Here is a 21,179-nt window from a genome sequence, read left to right on the forward strand (position 1 = left end):
CCTCCACGGGTCATTGATATTGTCTTTTTATTCCCCTGCGACCTCCACCACTCTTCCAAGGGGCATTGATATTGTCTTTTTATTCCCCTGTGACCTCCACCACTCTTCCAAGGGGCATTGATATTGTCTTTTTATTCCACTGCGACCTCCAAGACTCTTCCAAGGGGCATTAAAACTGTCTTGTTAAGCTACTGTGACCTACACGTCTCTTGCAAGGGGCATTAAAACAATCTTTTTAAGCTACTATGACCTCCACCTCTCCTCCCAGGGGCATTAAAACTGTCTTGTTAAGCTACTGCGACCTCCACCACTCTTCCACGGGGCATTGATATTGTATTTTTATTCCACTGTAACCTCCACCACTCTTCAAAGGGGCATTAAAACCGTCTTGTTAAGCTACTGTGACCTCCACGTCTCTTCCAATGGCCATTGATATTGTCTTTTTATTCCACTGCGAACTACACCACTCTTCTACGAGACATTGATATTGTCTTTTTATTCCACTGCGACCTCCACCACTTTTCCAAGGGGCATTGATATTGTCTTTTTATTCCACTGCGACCTCCACCACTCTTCCAAGGTGCATTGATATTGTCTTTTTATTCCACTGCGACCTCCACCACTCTTCCAAGGGGCATTGATATTGTCTTTTTATTCCCCTGCAACCTCCACCACTCTTCCAAGGGGCATTAAAACCATCTTGTTGAACTACTTTGACCTCCACCTGTCTTCCACGGGGCATTGATATTGTCTTTTAATTTCACTGCGTCCTCCACCACTCTTCCAAGGGGCATTAAAACCATCTTTTTAAGCTACTATGACCTCCACGTCTCCTCCCAGGGGCATTAAAACCATCTTGTTAAGCTACTGCGACCTCCACCTGTCTTCCACGGGGCATTGATATTGTATTTTTATTCCACTGTAACCTCCACCACTCTTCAAAGGGGCATTAAAACCGTCTTGTTAAGCTACTGTGACCTCCACGTCTCTTCCAATGGCCATTGATATTGTGTTTTTATTCCACTGCGAACTACACCACTCTTCTACGGGGCATTGATATTGTCTTTTTATTCCACTGCGACCTCCACCACTTTTCCAAGGGACATTGATATTGTCTTTTTATTCCACTGCGACCTCCACCACTCTTCCAAGGGGCATTGGTATTGTCTTTTTATTCCACTGCAACCTCCACCACTCTTCCAAGGGGCATTAAAACCGTCTTGTTGAACTACTTTGACCTCCACCTGTCTTCCACTGGGCATTGATATTGTCTTTTTATTCCACTGCGTCCTCCACTACTCTTCCAAGGGGCATTAAAACTATCTTGTTAAGCTACTGTGACCTCCACGTCTCTTCCAATGGGCATTGATATTGTCTTTTTATTCCACTGCGACCTCCACCACTCTTCCAAGGTGCATTGATATTGTCTTTTTATTCCACTGCGACCTCCACCACTCTTCCAAGGGGCATTAAAGCTGTCTTGTTAAGCTACTGTGACCTCCACGTCTCTTCCAAGGGGCATTTAAACCATCTTGTTAAGCTACTGTCACCTCCACATCTCCTCCACGGAGCATTGATATCGTCTTTTTATTCCACTGCGACCTCCACCACTCTTCCAAGGGGCATTAAAACCATATTGTTAAGCTACTGTGACCTCCACTTCTCTTCCACGGGGCATTGATATTGTCTCTTTATTCCACTGTAACCTCCACCATTCTTCCAAGGGTCATTAAAACCGTCTTGTTAAGCTACTCTGACCTCCACGTCTCTTCAAAGGGGCAATAAAACCATCTTCTTAAGCTACTGTGACCTCCACGTCTCTTCCAAGGGGCACTGATATTGTCTTTTTATTTCATTGCGACCTCCACCACTCTTCCAAGGAGCATTGATATTGTTTTTTTATTCCACTGCGACCTCTAGCACTCTTCCAAGAGGCATTAAAACCATCTTGTTAAGCTACTGTGACCTTCACGTCTCTTCCACGGGGCATTGATATAGTCTTTCTATTCCACTGCGACCTCCACCACTATTCCAAGGGGCATTAAAACCGTCTTGTTAAGCTACTGTGACCTCCACTTCTCTTCCAAGAGGCATTAAAACCATCTTGTTAAACCACTCTGAACTCCACAGCTCTTCCAAGGGGCATTGAAATTTTGTTTTTAATTAACTCTCACCTCCACGACTCTTCCAACGGGCATTGCATTTCCTCCTAATTTTAGTCAACTTTTGCTTTCCAATGCATAGGCGAACACTAAGGGAGACCCACTCCCCATTAATGGGTAGAGGGTTTTTAGTGCACTGTAATCCACGTCTGTTTCAAGGGGCATTGCAGTTCCTCATAATTTTTGGAAAGCCTTCCATTCACTGGTTAGGCCAACAGTGTACAGGAGACCCAGCTGCTATAAATGGAAAAAACGGTGAAGTTATGGCCCTCTGACCTCCATGTCACTTCCAACGGGCATTGGAGTGCCTCAAAATTTTTAGTAGGCATTGAACTCACTGTATGCCCTATAACTGTGTAGCCGAACCGCTCATTTTGGTACAGAAACATATCCTACAAGACATGTGTGGTTGACTGGCCTGATATTGATGTGAATGGTCCCTGTTCCTCCTGCTCTTTCTCCTTTGCCACCATCTCATCCATCATTCATCACCTGAAGCTTTGCTTTAATGGAAGTCATAGAACTGGGATAGTAGCAGGAAAACATCCAGCAATCTTTGGGGGAGGTAGGATATGTGCCAAAACGCTGACCACCTCAGGCCTAGCTGCTACTACATACATGAGCTTGCATTCCAAGGAACAGAAAGCTAAGGAGATGGATGGCCTCAGGATCATGAATAATTTATTCATTGTGTAGGAGGCCGACCACTGCTGCTGTCTACCTTCTGAACTTTGTGTTGAAGCCTGATTGACCCAGGACCCGCAATCCTCTATGTCTGGAGAACGTGTTGCATCCCAGTGTCCAACTTCATAGAACCCTCCTGTTAGTTTTTGCTATCTTGAGTTTTGCGGTCACGTGACCAGCTGCTTATATATTCCAGCTCCGCCGTTCTGGCTTTGCTGGACTTCAGTGTTGTTTTGACTTTCTCTCTAGCCAGGTGCTTCTGTGCCTATCTCTGTCAGTTCTTGGTCCTCTGGACCTTTAGTACTTTTGTCAGTTTGTCCTTTTTGCTCTGCAACAACTTCTGTTTAGGAGGAGTCCCATTTTTGTACCAGTCCTTAGCTCTTTTAGGGACCACTCCCTTTATTCTATAGGTCTCCGTTCAGACTAGCCGTGGACGAAGACGGGTCTGTTCACGAGGAACAGGCAGCCCGCTACATCGTAGGGATTCAGCTTAGTCTTACTGTAGGGACTGCTTTCCCCTATCTTTCCTTAGTTTATGTTGCATATCATAACAGTAAGTCCAGCCCAAAAAAAAAAAACTAAAAGGAAAGAAAATTTGTGTATCAGTATGGTTTCCGTCCAGGATTTGGCTCAACGCCTGCAGGGATTGTCTCTGGAGGTGGCCGAGCTTCAGCAACATGTGAGTAGCTGTCCTGGAGCGCAGTTTGTTCAACCCAAGGTAGGACTGGCAGATGTTTTTTATGGTAAACAGCAAGATTTTTTTTCCTTTAAAAATGCTTGTTTTTTATATTTTCGTTTGAGACCAAGATCCTCTGGTAATGAATCACAGCGCATTGGTTTTATTATGTCACTTTTGCGCAAAGAACAACAGGGTTGGGCCTTTTCTCTCCAGCCTAATGATCCGTGTTTAAGTTCTGTTGAAGAATTTTTTTCTGCTATGGGGCTATTATATGACAATCCTGATTGAATCTCATCTGCTGAATCAGAACTTAGAAGTTTGAATCAGGGGTCAGATGATGTTGAAAATTATTGCACACACTTCAGGAGATGGGCTTCAGAAGTTAAATGGAATGATTCTGCGCTAAGATGTTTATTTCTTGCTGGTCTGAGTGAAAGGGTTAAGGATTTGCTAATTGCATTCCCTGCACCTGAGACTCTGCAGGAAGCTATGCAGTTAGCTGTTCGTGTGGACAGGGGACTAAGGTCATGGTTAATGATGTAAAGAGTCCTGTAACTTCAGGTCCTAGTTCCCAGAAAATGTGCTTTGACAGCGGAGAACCAATGGAGGTTGGGGCGATGCCACTCCGCTCTCAGGAAAGAGATCAAAGATTTGCCGAAGGTTTGTGTCTTTATTGTGATAAAGATGACCATTTGATTAAGTATTGTGAGCGTCGTTTAAGTAAAGAAAAAAAAATGGTCAGTTACGCGCGTATAGCTTGTTTACGCTCTGCAGGAGTATTTCTTTCAGGGAGTACTACTCTGCAGCAAGATTTGATTGAATTTTAAGTATTTGTAGATTGTGGTTCAACACTTAATGTGATTGATAAAGGGTTTTTGGAAAAACTTAAATTGAAATCCAAGCCTTTGTCATCACCTATTTCGGTGGTTGCAATTGATAACACTCCTTCAAAATGTATTACTCACAAGACTGCTGCATTTCCTCTCACTATCAATGGAGATTACCAAGAATTTTTGGACTTGGTTGTTTTGGATAATTTGCCCTCTCCTGTTGTTCTAGGATTGCCTTGGTTAAAACTGCACAATCCTTTGCTGGACTGGTCTACTAATGTGATTAAGCCTTGAAGTCCGAAGTGCTATGATAAATGTTGTAATGGTCGCATTGCGGCTGTGGAAAAAGGTGAATTACCTGTACCTATTCAAGATTTTTGGAGGGTTATTTCGGAGGAGGAGTCGCAAGTTTTACCTCCTCATAGGGATTATGATTGCGCCATTGAGTTTGTTCCGGGTGCTACTCTTCCCAAGAGTCGCTTGTTTAATCTGACTATCACTGAAAGAAAGGCCTTGGAGGAGTACATACAGACTAGCCTGGCTGCTGGTCACATTAGACATTCTAAGTCACCTGTGGCAGTTGGATTCTTCTTTGTTAAAAAAAAGGACGGGGGTTTACGCCCATGTCTGGATTTTCGTGAAATTAATAAGATTACCGTACGCAATTCCTACCCATTGCCGTTAATTCCTGACTTGTTTAACCAGTTAGTGGGGGCCAAGAAGTTCTCCAAAATTGATCTCCGGGGGGCATACAATTTGTTACGTGTGAAGGAGGGTGATGAATGGAAGACTGCTTTTATCACTGAGGTAGGTCGCTCTGAGAATCTGGTGATGCCTTTTGGTCTTACCAATGCACCTGCATTTTTTCAGAACCTTAGTAATGACATCCTGAGACCTTTGATTGGTAAGAATGTGGTTGTGTATTTGGATGACATTTTGATTTATTCACCAGATCTCGAGTCCCATTGGCAAAGTGTACGTGAAGTTTTGCAGTTATTGAGTGATAATTCACTCTTTGCTAAGCTGGAGAAATGTGAGTTTGCTGTGCAGAAAATTAGATTTTGGGGCTACATTGTCTCCAGCGAGGACTTTGAGATGGACCCTGTGAAGGTTCAGGCTGTGTAGGAATGGCCTAGGCCTATTGGTTTGAAATCTATACAGAGATTTTTGGGTTTTGCCAATTATTACAGGAAATTCATTAAGAATTTTTCTGTAATTGTTAAACCTCTAACCGATCTCACCAGGAAAGGTGCAAATACGGCCCAGTGGACTACTGAGGCCATTGAAGCATTTGAGTATCTCAAAGAGAGGTTCAGATCTGCCCCTATCCTTATGCAGCCTGGTGAGACCAAGCCTTTTTTGGTCGAGGTCAATGCTTCATCAGTGGTGGTCGGAGCAGTTTTGTCTCAAGAGAACAAGGGTGGAGTACATCCTTGTGCCTTTTTTTCGAAAAAAATTTCGGAAACCGAAGTGAATTATGATGTTGGAAATCGGGAGTTGCTGGCTATTAAACTTCCATTTGAACACTGGCGTCATTTTTTGGAAGGCGCTAGATTTCCTATTCAGGTTTTCATAGATCATAAGAATTTGATCTATCTGGATGCTGCCCAGCGTTTGAATTTTGCAGAAAGCAGTTGTGGTGGCGGCTTTGGACTCCGTTTTGGAGAATGGGATTCTGAATGCTCAAGATGATGCTCCATCTAACACTGCGCATGGGAGGTTGTTCGTGCCTAGAACATTTAGGAGAGATTTGTTTGTGGAGTGTCATGAGTCTCGGTTGGCAGGTCATCCAGGAGTTTTGAGAGACTAGGAAACTTAACAGACGCAGTTTTTGGTGGCCTGGATGGCAGAAGGAAGTCATCAAGTGGGTGCATCAGTGTACTGTGTGTGCTAGGTCAAAGGCTTCACATACTCCTGCTGCGGGGTTGCTTTGCCCGCTGGAGGTTCCTAGTGCGCCTTGGACGCATCTCACTATGGATTTTATTACCGATCTTCCGGTGTCCGAGGGTTTTACTGTCATCTGGGTGGTCGTGGACCATTTTAGTAAGATGTGTCATTTGGTTCCATTCGTTAAGTTGCCCTGCGCCAAGACACTCGCTAAGGCGTTTGTTAAGGAGATTGTCAAGCTCCATGGCGTTCCCACGAATATTGTTTCTGATAAAGGACCTCAGTTTGTGGCTCGTTTTTGTGACAGGTTGGGAGTCCATTTGTCATTTTCGTCTGGTTATCATCCTGAGTCGAATGGACAGACTGAAAGAATGAACCAGGATGTAGAAGAGTTTTTGCATTGTTTTGTGACGGACAATCAAGAGGTGTGGTCTGAGTTTCTGCCTTTCGCAGAATTTGCTCTTAACAATCATACATCCTGCTCTGCTGGGTGTTCTCCTTTTTTTTGTTGTACTGGGAGACATCCGTCTTTTGGTTCGTTCTCCAAATTGGGGTCGGCTGTGCTGGATGAGGAGAATTTTTCCGGTGATTTGGAGAGAGTTTGGACTAATGTACGTTGTAACCTGCAAGAGGCTAACAAGAAGTCCAAGAAGTATATTAACAGGAAACGTAAAGAGGTTTTGTTTACTGGGGGTGACATGGTTTGGTTGTCCTCGAAGAACCTGCGGTTGAGGATTCCCTCTATAAAACTGGGTCCTAAGTTTGTGGGTCCATTTAAAGTACTTCAGGTTGTTAACCCGTCTGCTGTTAGGTTGGATGTCCCTACTAGTGTTGAGCCACCCCCGTAGTGTTCGGGTTCGGTTCGGTTCGTCGAACACCGGGATGTTCGAGGAACTGTTCGTCGAACTGTTCGTCGAACACCTTAGAACACCGTCGAACACCGTTAAAACCAATGGCAGGCAAACAAAAACACATAGAAACACATAGAAAACACCTGCAAAGGTGTCCAAAAGCTGACAAACTGCTCAGAAGACACTCTCTTTAAAAAAGCCGGCCGGCAAATTCAGCAGCGGCATACACCGGTACCCGACAATTTAGACAAGAAGGAATAGAGCATCACACATAGATTAGATAGATAGAAACATGTCAGTCACACATATAAGAAGCACAGTGACAGTGTTGGTTACTGCACTTGTCATTTAGTGTAAAGGATTTATTAAAAAAAATATTAGTGTTTTCATGCACTGTCTCTTTAAAAAAGCCGGCCGGCAATTCAGCAGCGGTACCCGACAATTTAGAACAGAAAGAATAGAGCTTCACAGATAGATTAGATAGATAGAAACATGTCAGTCACATATATAATAAGTACAGTGATAGTGTTGCTTACTGTACTTGTCATTTAGTGTAAAGGATTTATTTAAAAAAATAATAGTGTTTTCATGCACTGTCTCTTTAAAAAAGCCGGCCGGCAATTCAGCAGCGGTACCCGACAATTTAGAACAGAAAGATAGAGCATCACACATAGATTAGATAGATAGAAACATGTCAGTCACATATATATGAAGTACAGTGATAGTGTTGGTTACTGTACTTGTCATTTAGTATTAAAATAAAGGATTTATTATTAAAAAAATTGGCGTGGGGTTCCCCTTAATTTTAGGCTCTAGCGGAGGTTAAGCAGACGGCTGGGGCAGATGTTTGAAGCCTGGGAAGGGGGTAATACCCACGGAGCTTCCCAGGCTACTAATATCAGCCTCCAGCTGAATACATAGCCTTTACTAGCTATTAAATTGGGGGACCCCCCAAAAAAAATGACGTGGGGTCCCCCCTAATTTAATAGCTAGCAAAGGCTAGGCAGACAGCTGGGGGCTGATATTAATAGCCCAGGAAGGGAGCCATGAATATTGGCCCCCTCCCAGGCTAGAAACACCAGCCGTCAGCCGCCCCAGAAATGGCGCATTCATAGGATGCGCCAATTCTGGCACTTAGCCTCGCTCTTCCACGCTGCCCTGGTGCGGTGGCAGGGGGTAATAGGGTTGGGGTTGATGTCAGCTTATAATGCCAGCTGACATCAAGCCCAGGTTAGTAATGGAGAGGCGTCTATAAGACACCCCCATTACTAACCCCATAGTCAAAGTTAAAAAAAACACAAACACCCAGAATAAAGTCCTTTAATTGAAATAAAGACACAATCCTTTATTGTTCTAAATTAAACCATACTTACCATCACGCCCATTCCAGCTGAAGCCAACGATCTCCTGCAATAAAAGAAAAATAATAAAGCAACCTCATCCTTACCTTTCCATGGTTCCCACGACAGCTTCAGCTCTGCTACATCGAGATGACAGGCTGGACCGCAGCAGAACGCTGCCATCCAGCCTGTCATCCCGCAGACACTGAGAAGCGCAGGCTTGCTTGCGCTGCTCAGCGTCTCTCTGTGACGACATCCAGATGAGCCGAGTTCATGTCCAATGAACTCGGCTCACCTCATGCACGTCACTGACAGCGTGGGAAAATTCTCACGCTGAAGCGCTGATTGCAGGAGAATTTTCCCACGCTGTCAGTGACGTGCAGGAGGTGAGCTGAGTTCATTGGACATGAGCTCACCTCATGCACATCACTGACAGCGTGGGAGTATTCTCCTGCACTCAGCACTTCAGCGTGAGAATTTTCCCACGCTGTCAGTGACGTGCATGAGGTGAGCCGAGTTCATTGGACATGACCTCGGCTCATCTGGATGCCGTCACAGCGAGACAGTGAGGAGCGCAAGCAAGCCTGCTCTTCTCAGTGTCTGCGGGATGACAGACTGGATGGCAGCGTTCTGCTGCGGTCCAGCCAGTCATCTCGATGTAGCAGAGCTGAAGCTGTCGTGGGAACCATGGAAAGGTAAGGATGAGGTTGGTTTATTATTTTTCTTTTATTGCAGGAGATCGTTGGCTTCAGCTGGAATGGGTGTGATGGTAAGTATGGTTTAATTTAGAACAATAAAGAATTGTCTCTTTATTTCAATTAAAGGACTTTATTCTGGGTGTTGTGTTTTTTTTAAATACTTTACTAGAAATTCATGGCGGTCATGTCTAATACTGGCGTGACCCCATGAATTTTGGGCTTGGGGCCAGCTGATAATACCAAGCTGGCCCTAACCCCTTTATTACCCAGTGAGCCACCGCACCAGGGCCCTGGATGAGTTGGGTACAGCGCCAGAAGATGGCGCTTCTATGAACGCGCCATTTTCCGGGGTGGCTGCGGACTGCAATTTGTAGCGGGGGGGGGCCCAGAAAGCTTGGGCCTCCCTGCGCTGCAGATTCCAGCCCCCAGCTGCCTAGTTGTACCTGGCTGGACACAAAAATAGGGCGAAGCCCCACGTACTTTTTTTTTAATTATTTCATGAAATTCATGAAATAATTAAGAAAAAAAGGCCTTCCCTATATTGTTGTGTCCGGCCAGGTACAAATAGGCAGCTGGTGGTTGGGGGCAGCCCGTTCCTGCCTGCTGTACCTGGCTGGACACAAATATAGTGCGAAGCCCCACTTCAATTTTTTTTAATTATTTCATGAAATTCATGAAATAATTAAGAAAAAAAGGGCTTCCCTATATTGTTGTGTCCGGCCAGGTACAAATAGGCAGCTGGTGGATGGGGGCAGCCCGTTCCTGCCTGCTGTACCTGGCTGGACACAAATATAGTGCGAAGCCCCACTTCAATTTTTTTTAATTATTTCATGAAATTCATGAAATAATTAAGAAAAAAAGGGCTTCCCTATATTGTTGTGTCCGGCCAGGTACAAATAGGCAGCTGGTGGATGGGGGCAGCCCGTTCCTGCCTGCTGTACCTGGCTGGACACAAATATAGTGCGAAGCCACACTTCAATTTTTTTAAATTATTTCAGGAAATTCATGAAATAATTTAAAAAAAATTGACGTGGGGCTTCGCACTATATTTGTGTCCAGCCAGGTACAGCAGGCAGGAACGGGCTGCCCCCATCCACCAGCTGCCTATTTGTACCTGGCCGGACACAACAATATAGGGAAGCCCTTTTTTCTTAATTATTTCATGAAATAATTTAAAAAAAATTGACGTGGGGCTTCGCACTATATTTGTGTCCAGTCAGGTACAGCAGGCAGGAACGGGCTGCCCCCAACCACCAGCTGCCAATTTGTACCTGGCCGGACACAACAATATAGGGAAGCCCTTTTTTTCTTAATTATTTCATGAAATAATTTAAAGAAAATTGACGTGGGGCTTCGCCCTGTTTTTGTGTCCAGCCAGGTACAACTAGGCAGCTGGGGGCTGGAATCCGCAGCGCAGGGAGGCCCAAGCTTTCTGGGCCACCCCCGCTGCAAATTGCAGTCCGCAGCCACCCCGGAAAATGGCGCGTTCATAGAAGCGCCATCTTCTGGCGCTGTACCCAACTCATCCAGGGCCCTGGTGCGGTGGCTCACTGGGTAATAAAGGGGTTAGGGCCAGCTTGGCATTATCAGCTGGCCCTAAGCCCGAAATTCATGGGGTCACGCCAATATTAGACATGACCACCATGAATTTCTAGTAAAGTATTTAAAAAAAACACAAACACCCAGAAAAAAGTCCTTTAATTGAAATAAACACACAATTCTTTATTGTTCTAAATTAAACCATACTTACCATCACGCCCATTCCAGCTGAAGCCAACGATCTCCTGAAATAAAAGAAAAATAATAAAGCAACATCATCCTTACCTTTCCATGGTTCCCATGACAGCTTCAGCTCTGCTACATCGAGATGACAGGCTGGACCGCAGCAGAACGCTGCCATCCTGCCTGTCATCCCGCAGACACTGAGAAGCGCAGGCTTGCTTGCGCTCCACAGTGTCTCTCTGTGAGGGCATCCAGATGAGCCGAGTTAATGTCCAATGAACTCGGCTCACCTCATGCACGTCACTGACAGCGTGGGAAAATTCTCCTGCACTCACCGCTTCAGCGTGGGAGAATTCTCACACTGAAGCGCTGAGTGCAGGAGAATTCTCCCACGCTGTCAGTGACGTGCAGGAGGTGAGCTGAGTTCATTGGACATGAGCTCACCTTATGCACGTCACTGACAGCGTGGGAAAATTCTCCTGCACTCAGCGCTTCAGCGGGAGAATTCTCACGCTGAAGCGCTGAGTGCAGGAGAATTCTCCCACGCTGTCAGTGACGTGCAGGAGGTGAGCTGAGTTCATTGGACATGAGCTCACCTTATGCACGTCACTGACAGCGTGGGAGAATTCTCCTGCACTCACCGCTTCAGCGTGAGAATTTTCCCACGCTGTCAGTGACGTGCATGAGGTGAGCCGAGTTCATTGGACATGAACTCGGCTCATCTGGATGTCGTCACAGAGAGACGCTGAGCAGCGCAAGTAAGCCTGCGCTTCTCAGTGTCTGCGGGATGAGAGGCTGGATGGCAGCGTTCTGCTGCGGTCCAGCCTGTCATCTCGATGTAGCAGAGCTGAAGCTGTCGTGGGAACCATGGAAAGGTAAGGATGAGGTTGCTTTATTATTTTTCTTTTATTGCAGGAGATCGTTGGCTTCAGCTGGAATGGGCGTGACGGTAAGTATGGTTTAATTTAGAACAATAAAGGATTGTGTCTTTATTTCAATTAAAGGACTTTATTCTGGGTGTTTGTGTTTTTTTTAACTTTGACTATGGGGTTAGTAATGGGGGTGTCTTATAGACGCCTCTCCATTACTAACCTGGGCTTGATGTCAGCTGGCATTATAAGCTGACATCAACCCCAACCCTATTACCCCCTGCCACCGCACCAGGGCAGCGTGGAAGAGCGAGGCTAAGTGCCAGAATTGGCGCATCCTATGGATGCGCCATTTCTGGGGCGGCTGACGGCTGGTGTTTCTAGCCTGGGAGGGGGCCAATATTCATGGCTCCCTTCCTGGGCTACTAATATCAGCCCCCAGCTGTCTGCCTAGCCTTTGCTAGCTATTAAATTAGGGGGGACCCCACGTCATTTTTTTTGGGGGGGTCCTCCATTTTAATAGCTAGTAAAGGCTAGGTATTCAGCTGGGGGCTGATATTAGTAGCCTGGGAAGCTCCGTGGGTATTACCCCCTTCCCAGGCTTCAAACATCTGCCCCAGCCGTCTGCTTAACCTCCGCTAGAGCCTAAAATTAAGGGGAACCCCACGCCATTTTTTTTAATAATAAATCCTTTATTTTAATACTAAATGACAAGTACAGTAACCAACACTATCACTGTACTTCATATATATGTGACTGACATGTTTCTATCTATCTAATCTATGTGTGAAGCTCTATTCTGTCTGTTATAAATTGTCGGGTACCGCTGCTGAATTGCCGGCCGGCTTTTTTAAAGAGACGGTGCATGAAAACACTATTATTTTTTTTGATAAATCCCTTACACTAAATGACAAGTACAGTAAGCAGCACTGTCACTGTACTTCATATATATGTGACTGACATGTTTATATCTATCTAATCTATGTGTGATGCTCTATTCTTTCGGTTCTAAATTGTCGGGTACCGGTGTATGCCGCTGCTGAATTGCCGGCTTTTCATGTTTCACTGTTGACACTGTTCCCATCGATTTGGGCAATCACTGTAATGCCACAACCACCATGGCTGTGGCATTACAGTGAGTGGCAGACAATCCCTGCATGATTGGTGCTCTAAATAGCGCCAGACATGCAGGACAAGCTTTTGGTGCACGAACAGTTATCGAACATAACCTCGAACAGCCGAATTTTTTGCAAATCGTTCGGGTTCGTCGAACAACTCGAACACCGCCCAAAACAGCTCGAATTTGAGATTGGCGAACAGTTCTAGTCGAACACCGCTCATCTCTAGTCCCTACTTCCTGGAAGATTAATCCTGTGTTTCATGTTTCCTGATGTATCAGATAGGGACACCACTGTCACAGTTCCCACTGTGGTGGAAGACGGTGAATATGACATTTCTCGTATTTTGAATTCTAGATGGCATAGAGGGAGATTACAGTATCTTGTCTCCTGGAAGGGTTTCGGTCCCGAAGACAACTCCTGGGTAAGGACGGATGATGTCTCTGCTCCTAGGATTGTTAAAGCTTTCCACAGGAGGTTTCCTGATAGGCCTGGGCCTGGAGGATCCAGAGGATCCTCATAGAAGAGGGGCTACTGTTAGAACCCTCCTGTTAGTTTTTGCTATCTTGTTTTTTGTGGTCACGTGACCAGCTGCCTATATATTCCAGCTCCGCCCCTGTGGATTTGCTGGACTTCAGTGTTGTTTTGACTTTCTCTCTAGCCAGGTGCTTCTGTGCCTATCTCTGTCAGTTCTTGGTCCTCTGGACCTTCAGTACTTTTGTCAGTTTGTCCTTTTTGCTCTGCAACAACTTTTGTTTAGGAGGTGTCCCATTTTTGTCCCAGTCCTTAGTTCTTTTAGGGACCCCTCCCTTTATTCTATAGGCCTCGGTTCAGACTAGCCTAGGACGAAGGCGGGTCTGTTCACAAGGAACAGGCAGCCTGCTACATCGTAGGGATTCAGCTTAGTCTTACTGTAGGGACAGCTTTCCCTTTCTTTCCTTAGTTTATGTTGCAGATCATAACACAACTGTGTCCTGGCTTCCACAATATTAACCCAGTGTGAAGGCGTGAGTGAGATGGACCATCCCTGGACACATTCACTTGTCCACGTGTTTGTGGTTAGGCTGTCCTTACCACTAAATGCACTGGGGAGGGCACAGGTAATGTTTTGGTATGTGCGATTGTGTATAAGGCGCACCGAGACAAATAGGGGCGGCTGGGGACCATTTATGGACACCCGGCCGACCACAGGCGGCTGGGGACCGTGTGTGGGCACCCGACCGCGCGGCGGCTGGGGACCGAGTATGGACACCCGGCCACCCCCTGGTGGCTGGGGACCATGCGTGGACACCTGGCCGCCGGGCGGCTGGGGACTGAGTATGGATACCAGGCCGCCGACGCAGCCATGACGTGGTGGCCAGATTCCGCCTCCACATGCCTAAAAGGCTCAATTTCAAGTGCAAGCAAGCAAGAAGTATGGTATTGCAGTCTGGGGGTGGGTGGGTGGCAGGCTGCATACTTGCTCTTGCATTGAAAGGAATGGGGGAGGTACAAATGAACACTGCCTTGAGAAAAGGACTTGCTCGGAGATAGTTGCAAGTCTGCATCTTCTGATTAGTGTTGAGCCACCCCCGTAGTGTTCGAGTTCGGTTCGTCGAACACCCGTGTGTTCGCCGAACTGTTCGTCGTACTGTTCGTCGAACACCTTTGAACACCGTTAAAACCAATGGCAGGCAAACAAAAACACATAGAAACACATAGAAAACACCTTCAAAGGTGTCCAAAAGCTGACAAACTGCTCAGAAGACACAACTAACACATGGAAAAGTGACAAGTACATATAGTCATGCGAAAAGAAAAGAGGTGGAGGAGTAAAAGGAGGGGGAGACACAGATATAGGCATGTCATGCCCTTCTAAAATCCAAAAAGTGAGAAGCCGACACGTTCAGTCCGCTTCTGCCCGTGCCACCTCTGTGTCGCCGGGTTTGTGCCAGAGCCACGGTGAACCCTGACGGCCAGCCCCCCTCTCCCAATACTGGTGCCTGTCCGCTGGTGGGTCGAGCGAGCCCCCCTGTGGTGGAGGCAGCTCTAAGCTTTTTAATTTAAATTGTCTCTCTAATTTGAATGAATACACTTTAAATCCATTTACAAGGATCTATTGGAGGGCAAGTCTCATGCCAGCAGACGCATAATTCCAGCTCCAGTAGCGTCCACTAAAGCTGCTGCAGTTAAAAAGCTTTTATAAGGATCGAGCTCGGCTGTCCACCGCAAGGCATCCTACTGCCAGTCCCAGCCCCTATGCCTTGGGGTGCCTCCTGATGCTCTTCACTGAGTATCCCGTGGTCCCGAAGCATTTCCTTTGAAAAAATTAAGTGTCCAAACTACAGGTGGTGTAGCTTGCTTAACAGCCGGGATAATCCGCTGACTAGCAGACACTGCTACTAGGCACAAAGTATTTCCTGGGCTAGATGCAGTTAAAAATTTGTAATTAGATACTCTCGTTGGATGCTGAGAAAGCATTCCATAGAGTCTCCTGGCACGCCATATATGATTCTCTTAAAAAGCTTGGGGTAGGGGTCTACGGGACACTTTTATAGCCAAAATCACGGCCCTCTATCACAATACGTCACCTAGGCTGAAGATAAATGGAACTGTAGCACCCTGAGGGCTCGGTTGCTACAGAGGTATTGCACCTCACCCAGAGGTGTGATATCTCACTCTCAGGTAAGGATGGAGTGTGGATCAGGACCCGACACCTGCATGCATTACACCACATTGCCGTGGGGCAGGGCGACCAACATGCCTCTGAGATGGGAACGACAGTCCCTGTCCCTGGCTGGAGTGGGGGGAGGGAACACTGAGGAAGGGGAACCCTATAGTGCAGGAGCAGGGAGGAAGCAGTTCCTGGGTGCATTGAGAAGGGAGTATAAAAGGTGGGCACCATCTTAGTTCAGTGCAGAGAAGTCTGAGCAGAAGTGGCAGGGAGCAGGGGCTCTGCATGAGCTCTGCTCCGGAGGCGGGCCTAGTAACAGAGGCCCAGGCCTGGAAGAGAGAGAAGGAAGGAAGAGATGCGGAGAAGGCTCCAGGAACGAGGAATGAAGGGATCCCAGGGGTGCGGACGGGCGAGTCGCCACCGCACGCCCGAATCCACCTGCGTGGAGGGGTCAGGCCAAAGGGGGAGACCGGTCCCCGAAACTAGTGGAGGCAGGAAATGACCCTCAGCTAGAAACCGGAGGCTGTGACATTTTATGTGGCGCAGCCCCTCGCTACACCCGCTAGGAAGGCACCACATCACTGACTCCGTGTCGTTACTGCTGCTGCCCTGCACCATCACCCCCATCCTCCGCATACACTGCCCTGAGGCTATACTCCTCCCGTGGGGAGTTATGCTACGCTCTGCTGCACCCACAACACCAGCCTCAGCGGTCTGCCCTGCAGCGGCGGTTCACTCTGACCGCAATCCACGGGTGGCGTAGTCGGACATTTAAACATCAAAACCACATAAATAGTTCCGCCACTGGTTTGACCACCCTGAGCCACGGAACCGGGTCGCCGCCACGAAGACTACAACCACCAGCATCCACCAAAAAGGGTCCGGCTTCGGGTGTCCCAAGGCCCAGGGGGTGCATCAGAACATTTTCATCACCTTTCACAATCACCAATGGGACAAGGCAGGGATGTCCTCTGTCCCCTCTCTTATACATCCTAGTGACGGAGCACCTGCTCACATCAATTCGCCATAACCAAAATATTAGGTGGATTGAGGTGGGAGGCACCGAGTACAAGTGCTCTCTATTTGCTGATGATGTCCTAGTATATATCACTCAATCACATATATCCATCCATGCTGTTATGGCTGAAATAGATCACTTTGTTACATGGTAAAATTTTAAAATCAATGCAGCGAAGTCTGAGGCCCTCGATGTCTCCCTCCCCAAATCCATATAGGATTCCATCCAGTCCAACTTTCCCTTTGCCTGGCCCTCACAGGGTATCAAATACTTAGGAATTTCTATTCATAGAGACCTCTCCCATCTATGTTATCTTAATTTTGGGCCCTTTATTGAACAACTCCATACAGACCACGGTTGGCAAGTTAGAACTGTAAGATTCACTACGTGAACCACTGGTGTTTTGTGGAAAAGCACATGTACACTGTGTTCCAAATTATTATGCAAAAAGTGTTTAGGAGTGATAAGGGAAGAATTTGTTTGTCAGTTAAACTCATTGATGGTGATGTGTGTCAGGGCTCTTTATATCACTTTAAGCAAATGCAGACACCTGTGCTAATTAGTTTGGCAGGTGTGTCCAATGAAAGGCAAGACTACTTAAGAAGGCTGTCTCACATTATTAAGCAGCCTACATTTTCTGACAAAATGGGAAAGAAAAAGGATGTGTCGGCTGCTGAGAAGCAACAAATTGTGGAGTGTTAGGTCAAGGCATGACTACAATCAACATTGTGTGATGATCAGGATGAAGTGTCTTGGCAATCAAGAAGTATGTAGCTGATTCACAGTACACACGTGTGCGTGCTGATAAGTGCAAATTGAGGACTCTTTCCTACAGGCAAATACGTCAGGTTAAAAGATCAGCGGCAAAAAAGCCTTGTCATAGCAGCAGACAAGTTTTTGAAGCTGCTGGTGCCTCCAACGTCCCCCGAACAACAAGATGCAGGGTCCTTCAGAGGTTTGCAGCTGTGCATACGCCATGCTGTCGACCTCCTCTATCCACTTCACACAAGCAGAAACGGCTCCAGTGGGCCAAACATTACATGAAGACTGATTTCAAAACTGTTTTGTTCACGGATGAGTGCCGTGCAGCGCTCGATGGTCCAGATGGATGGAGTGGAGGATGGCTGGTTGATGGACACCCCACGCAAACACGGCTACAGCGCCAACAAGGAGGAGGTGGAGTAATGTTTTGGGCTGGAATCATGGGGAGAGAGATTGTCGGCCCCTTTAGGATCCCTGAAGGCGCTAAAGATGAACTCCATAATGTATGTGGATTTTCTCAAACAGCACTTCCTGCCATGGTTCAAGAAGAAGAACCGTGTATTTCACAGCAAGATCATTTTTTTGCATGATAATGCACCATCTCATGCTGCACATAAAACATCTGCATCTCTGGCTGATATGGGCATAAAAGGGGACAAACTTATGGTGTGACCCCCATGCTCCCCTGACCTCTACCCCATTCAGAACCTCTGGAGCATCATCAAAAGGAGTGTCTATGATGGCGGGAGGCAGTTCACATCTAAGCAACAGCTCTGGGAGGGTATTCTGTCCTCATGCAAAACAATTGAAGCAGAAACCATCCAAAACCTGACAAATTCAATGTACGAGAGAGTTCAGAAGCTCCTTTCGAACAAGGGGTCCTATGTGAAAATGTAACATCACCTAGAATAAAGTTTTGAGTTGAAAACTGTTTGATTTCAGTTTCTAATAACCTGCTAATGCTTATAATTTCAAAAATGACCATTTTTTTGGTCTTTATTAAAATGAAAAGGTTGATCGAAAAGTTTGGGGGATCTAAGAGTGTGGCAACCCAGTAGTCATGATTACTTCAAATTCTGACAATATGAGGGTCATGTTGCAGGTAGTGCAGCAAGAAGGCACTTATGTGTCTTGGGCATCTCGGAGCCCCAAAATTATTTTCCGGGCTAGATGCAGCTAAAAATTATTATTAATTTTAAATCTGGTGGAGCTTAGTATAGATGGCCTAATAGGATCAGTGCTGCACACTGCTACAAAGCCCAAATTATTTTCCAGTCAAGATACAGATAAACATGATTAGTAATTTTAAATCTGGTGGAGCTTATTATAGATGGCCTAATAGAATCAGTGCTGCACACTGCTACAAAGCCCAAATTATTTTCCAGCCAAGATACAGATAAACATGATTAGTAATTTGAAAGCTTAAAACGGTTGGTAGGGTGATTTTAACCAATCACCAAGCTTTTACTCTCCCCAGGATGACACAGGGGTAGAAAAGTCGTTTCGGATCCATGATTTGTTCATCTTTATGAACGTGAGTCTGTCTACATTATCAGTGGAGAGCCGCGTGCACTTATCTGTCAGCACACCACCAGCAGCGCTGAACACACGTTCAGACAGAACGCTGGCTGCGGGGCATGACAAGATCTCCAAGGCGTAAGTGGCTAGCTCCGGCCATTTATCCAGATTGGAAGCCCAAAAAGAGCAAGGGTCCAGTGACACAGTCATGGCTTCAAAGTTTACTTGGAGATACTCCTGTACCATCGTCTCTAGGCTTTGACTATGTGTCAGACTTCTTGTCTCCTGTGGCCTTGCAAAGGATGGGCTAAAAAAGTGGTGAAATGATTCCGCAAAATTGATGTTACCAGCAGATACTGTGGTTCTGTTACGGTTTGAGTGCTGAACACTTCACGGTCCCACGGTTGGCAAGTTGGAACTGTGAGATTCACTACGTGCACCACTGGTGTTTTGTGGAAAAGCACATGTAAGATTCTGCAACAGTCTCTGCTGATACTTCTGCATGCGTGCATCCCTTTCTATGGCAGGAATAATTTCTGCAAATTTACTTTTGTACCGGGGATCTAACAGTGTGGCAACCCAGTAGTCAGGATTATTTCTAATTTTCACAATTCGAGGGTCATGTTGCAGGTAGTGCAGCAAGAAGGCACTCATGTGTGTTGCGCATCCAGGAGCACCAAGTCCCTGTTGTGTTGGTGGCGAGGTAACAATCATGCTTCCTTCCTCTGTCCTCTCCCCCCAACCTCGCACAACAGAAATGTGATCAAGATCTCCCTCATCTGATGAGTCTTCCATCAGTTCGTGCTCCACTTCTTCCTGGGCTCCTGCACCTTCCTCACTAGTTTGGTTGCTACCATGCGCCCTGGTAAAACCATCTCCCCCACCCTCACATGCCTGCCGCCTTGGTGCTGCCGACCGTCTGGACCTTGCAGATGTTAGCCCTTCCGCATACAACTCCTCCTCCTCTACTTCCTCCACCTCCTCTTGTGCCACCACCTGACTCCGAATTCTGTTTAACATGTGCTCCAGCATGTAAATCACCGGAATAGTCATGCTGATAATGGCATCGTCAGCACTAAACATCTTCGTCGCCATTTCAAAACTGTGCAGAAGGGTGCATAGGTCCCTGATCTGAGACCACTCCTCCAGCGTGATTTGCCCCACCTCTGGATCTCATTGGCCCAGGCTATACGTCAGAACGTATTGCACCAGGGCTTGTCGGTGCTGCCACAGTCGCTGCAACATGTGCAGAGTTGAATTCCACCGGGTAGGCACATCGCATTTTAGCCGGTGAAGTGGCAGGCCCAACGACTTCTGTAGAGATGTAAGTCGCTGAGCTGCGGGATGCGAACGGCGGAAGTGAGCACACAGCGACCGTGCCCTCTGCAGAAGGCCATCTAGTCTGGGATAGTGGGCAAAAAATTGCTAGACAACCAGGTTCAACACGTGAGCCATACAAGGCAAGTGTGTGACATTGCCCGGCGAAGGGCCGCACCCAGGTTTGCAGCATTGTCGCACACGGCCTTCCCTGGTTTCAGGTCCAGTGGAGACAACCATTCATGAAATTGGTTCTCCAGAGCTGACCACAACTCCTCAGCTGTGTGACTCACATTTCCCAGACATTTCAAAGTAAAAACCGCCTGATGACATTGAGCCCTACTGCCAGCATAGTAAGGAGGTGTGCAGGATCCCTTCTGCGCAGTTAGAAAGCTTGTGGCATGACCAGACAGGCTTTGGGTGCAGGTGGAAGACCGAGAGGAGGTTGAGGAGGCAGAAGCAGTGGAGGAACTTTGACATAAAGAGGATTGACGCACAACTCGTGGGGACGGCAAGACTTGGACAGCAGCCCCTTGTCCTGCTGTCACCATAGTTACCCAGTGCCCAGTCAGCGACATGTAACGCCCCTGTCCATGCCTACTCGTCCAAGTGTCTGTGGTGAAATGCACCCTGTCACACACAGAGTTTCTCAAAGAAGCGGTGATGTTGTGTGCGACATGCTGGTGGAACGCAGGCACACCTTTCTTTGAGAAGTAGTGCCGACTGGGCATCTGGTACTGGGGCACTGCGACGGACATAAGGTCTCGAAAATCCTCTGTGTCCACCAGGCGGAAAGGCAGCATTTCTGTAGCCAAGAGCTTGCAGATGGTGAAATTCAACCTCTTAGCTTTCTCATGGCTAGGAGGAAATGGTCTTTTACTTGTCCACATCTGAGGGACCGAGGGCTGGCTATTGTGCTTAGACGGGGTTGATAAGGGTGTCCCCGGCAAACTGCCGGTCTGTGAGGAAGATGCAGGCGGACATGTTAGGTTGCCTTGATCCAAATGTGGTGCTATCGATGTCGGACAGCGCTCAACACCAGCTGGTGTTACCACCTCCAAAGAAAATGAT

This window comes from Phyllobates terribilis, unplaced genomic scaffold (genome assembly GCF_046119375.1).
Source record: "Phyllobates terribilis strain yellow unplaced genomic scaffold, ASM4611937v1 Scaffold_7__3_contigs__length_470593459, whole genome shotgun sequence".
Lineage (NCBI taxonomy): Eukaryota > Metazoa > Chordata > Amphibia > Anura > Dendrobatidae > Phyllobates > Phyllobates terribilis.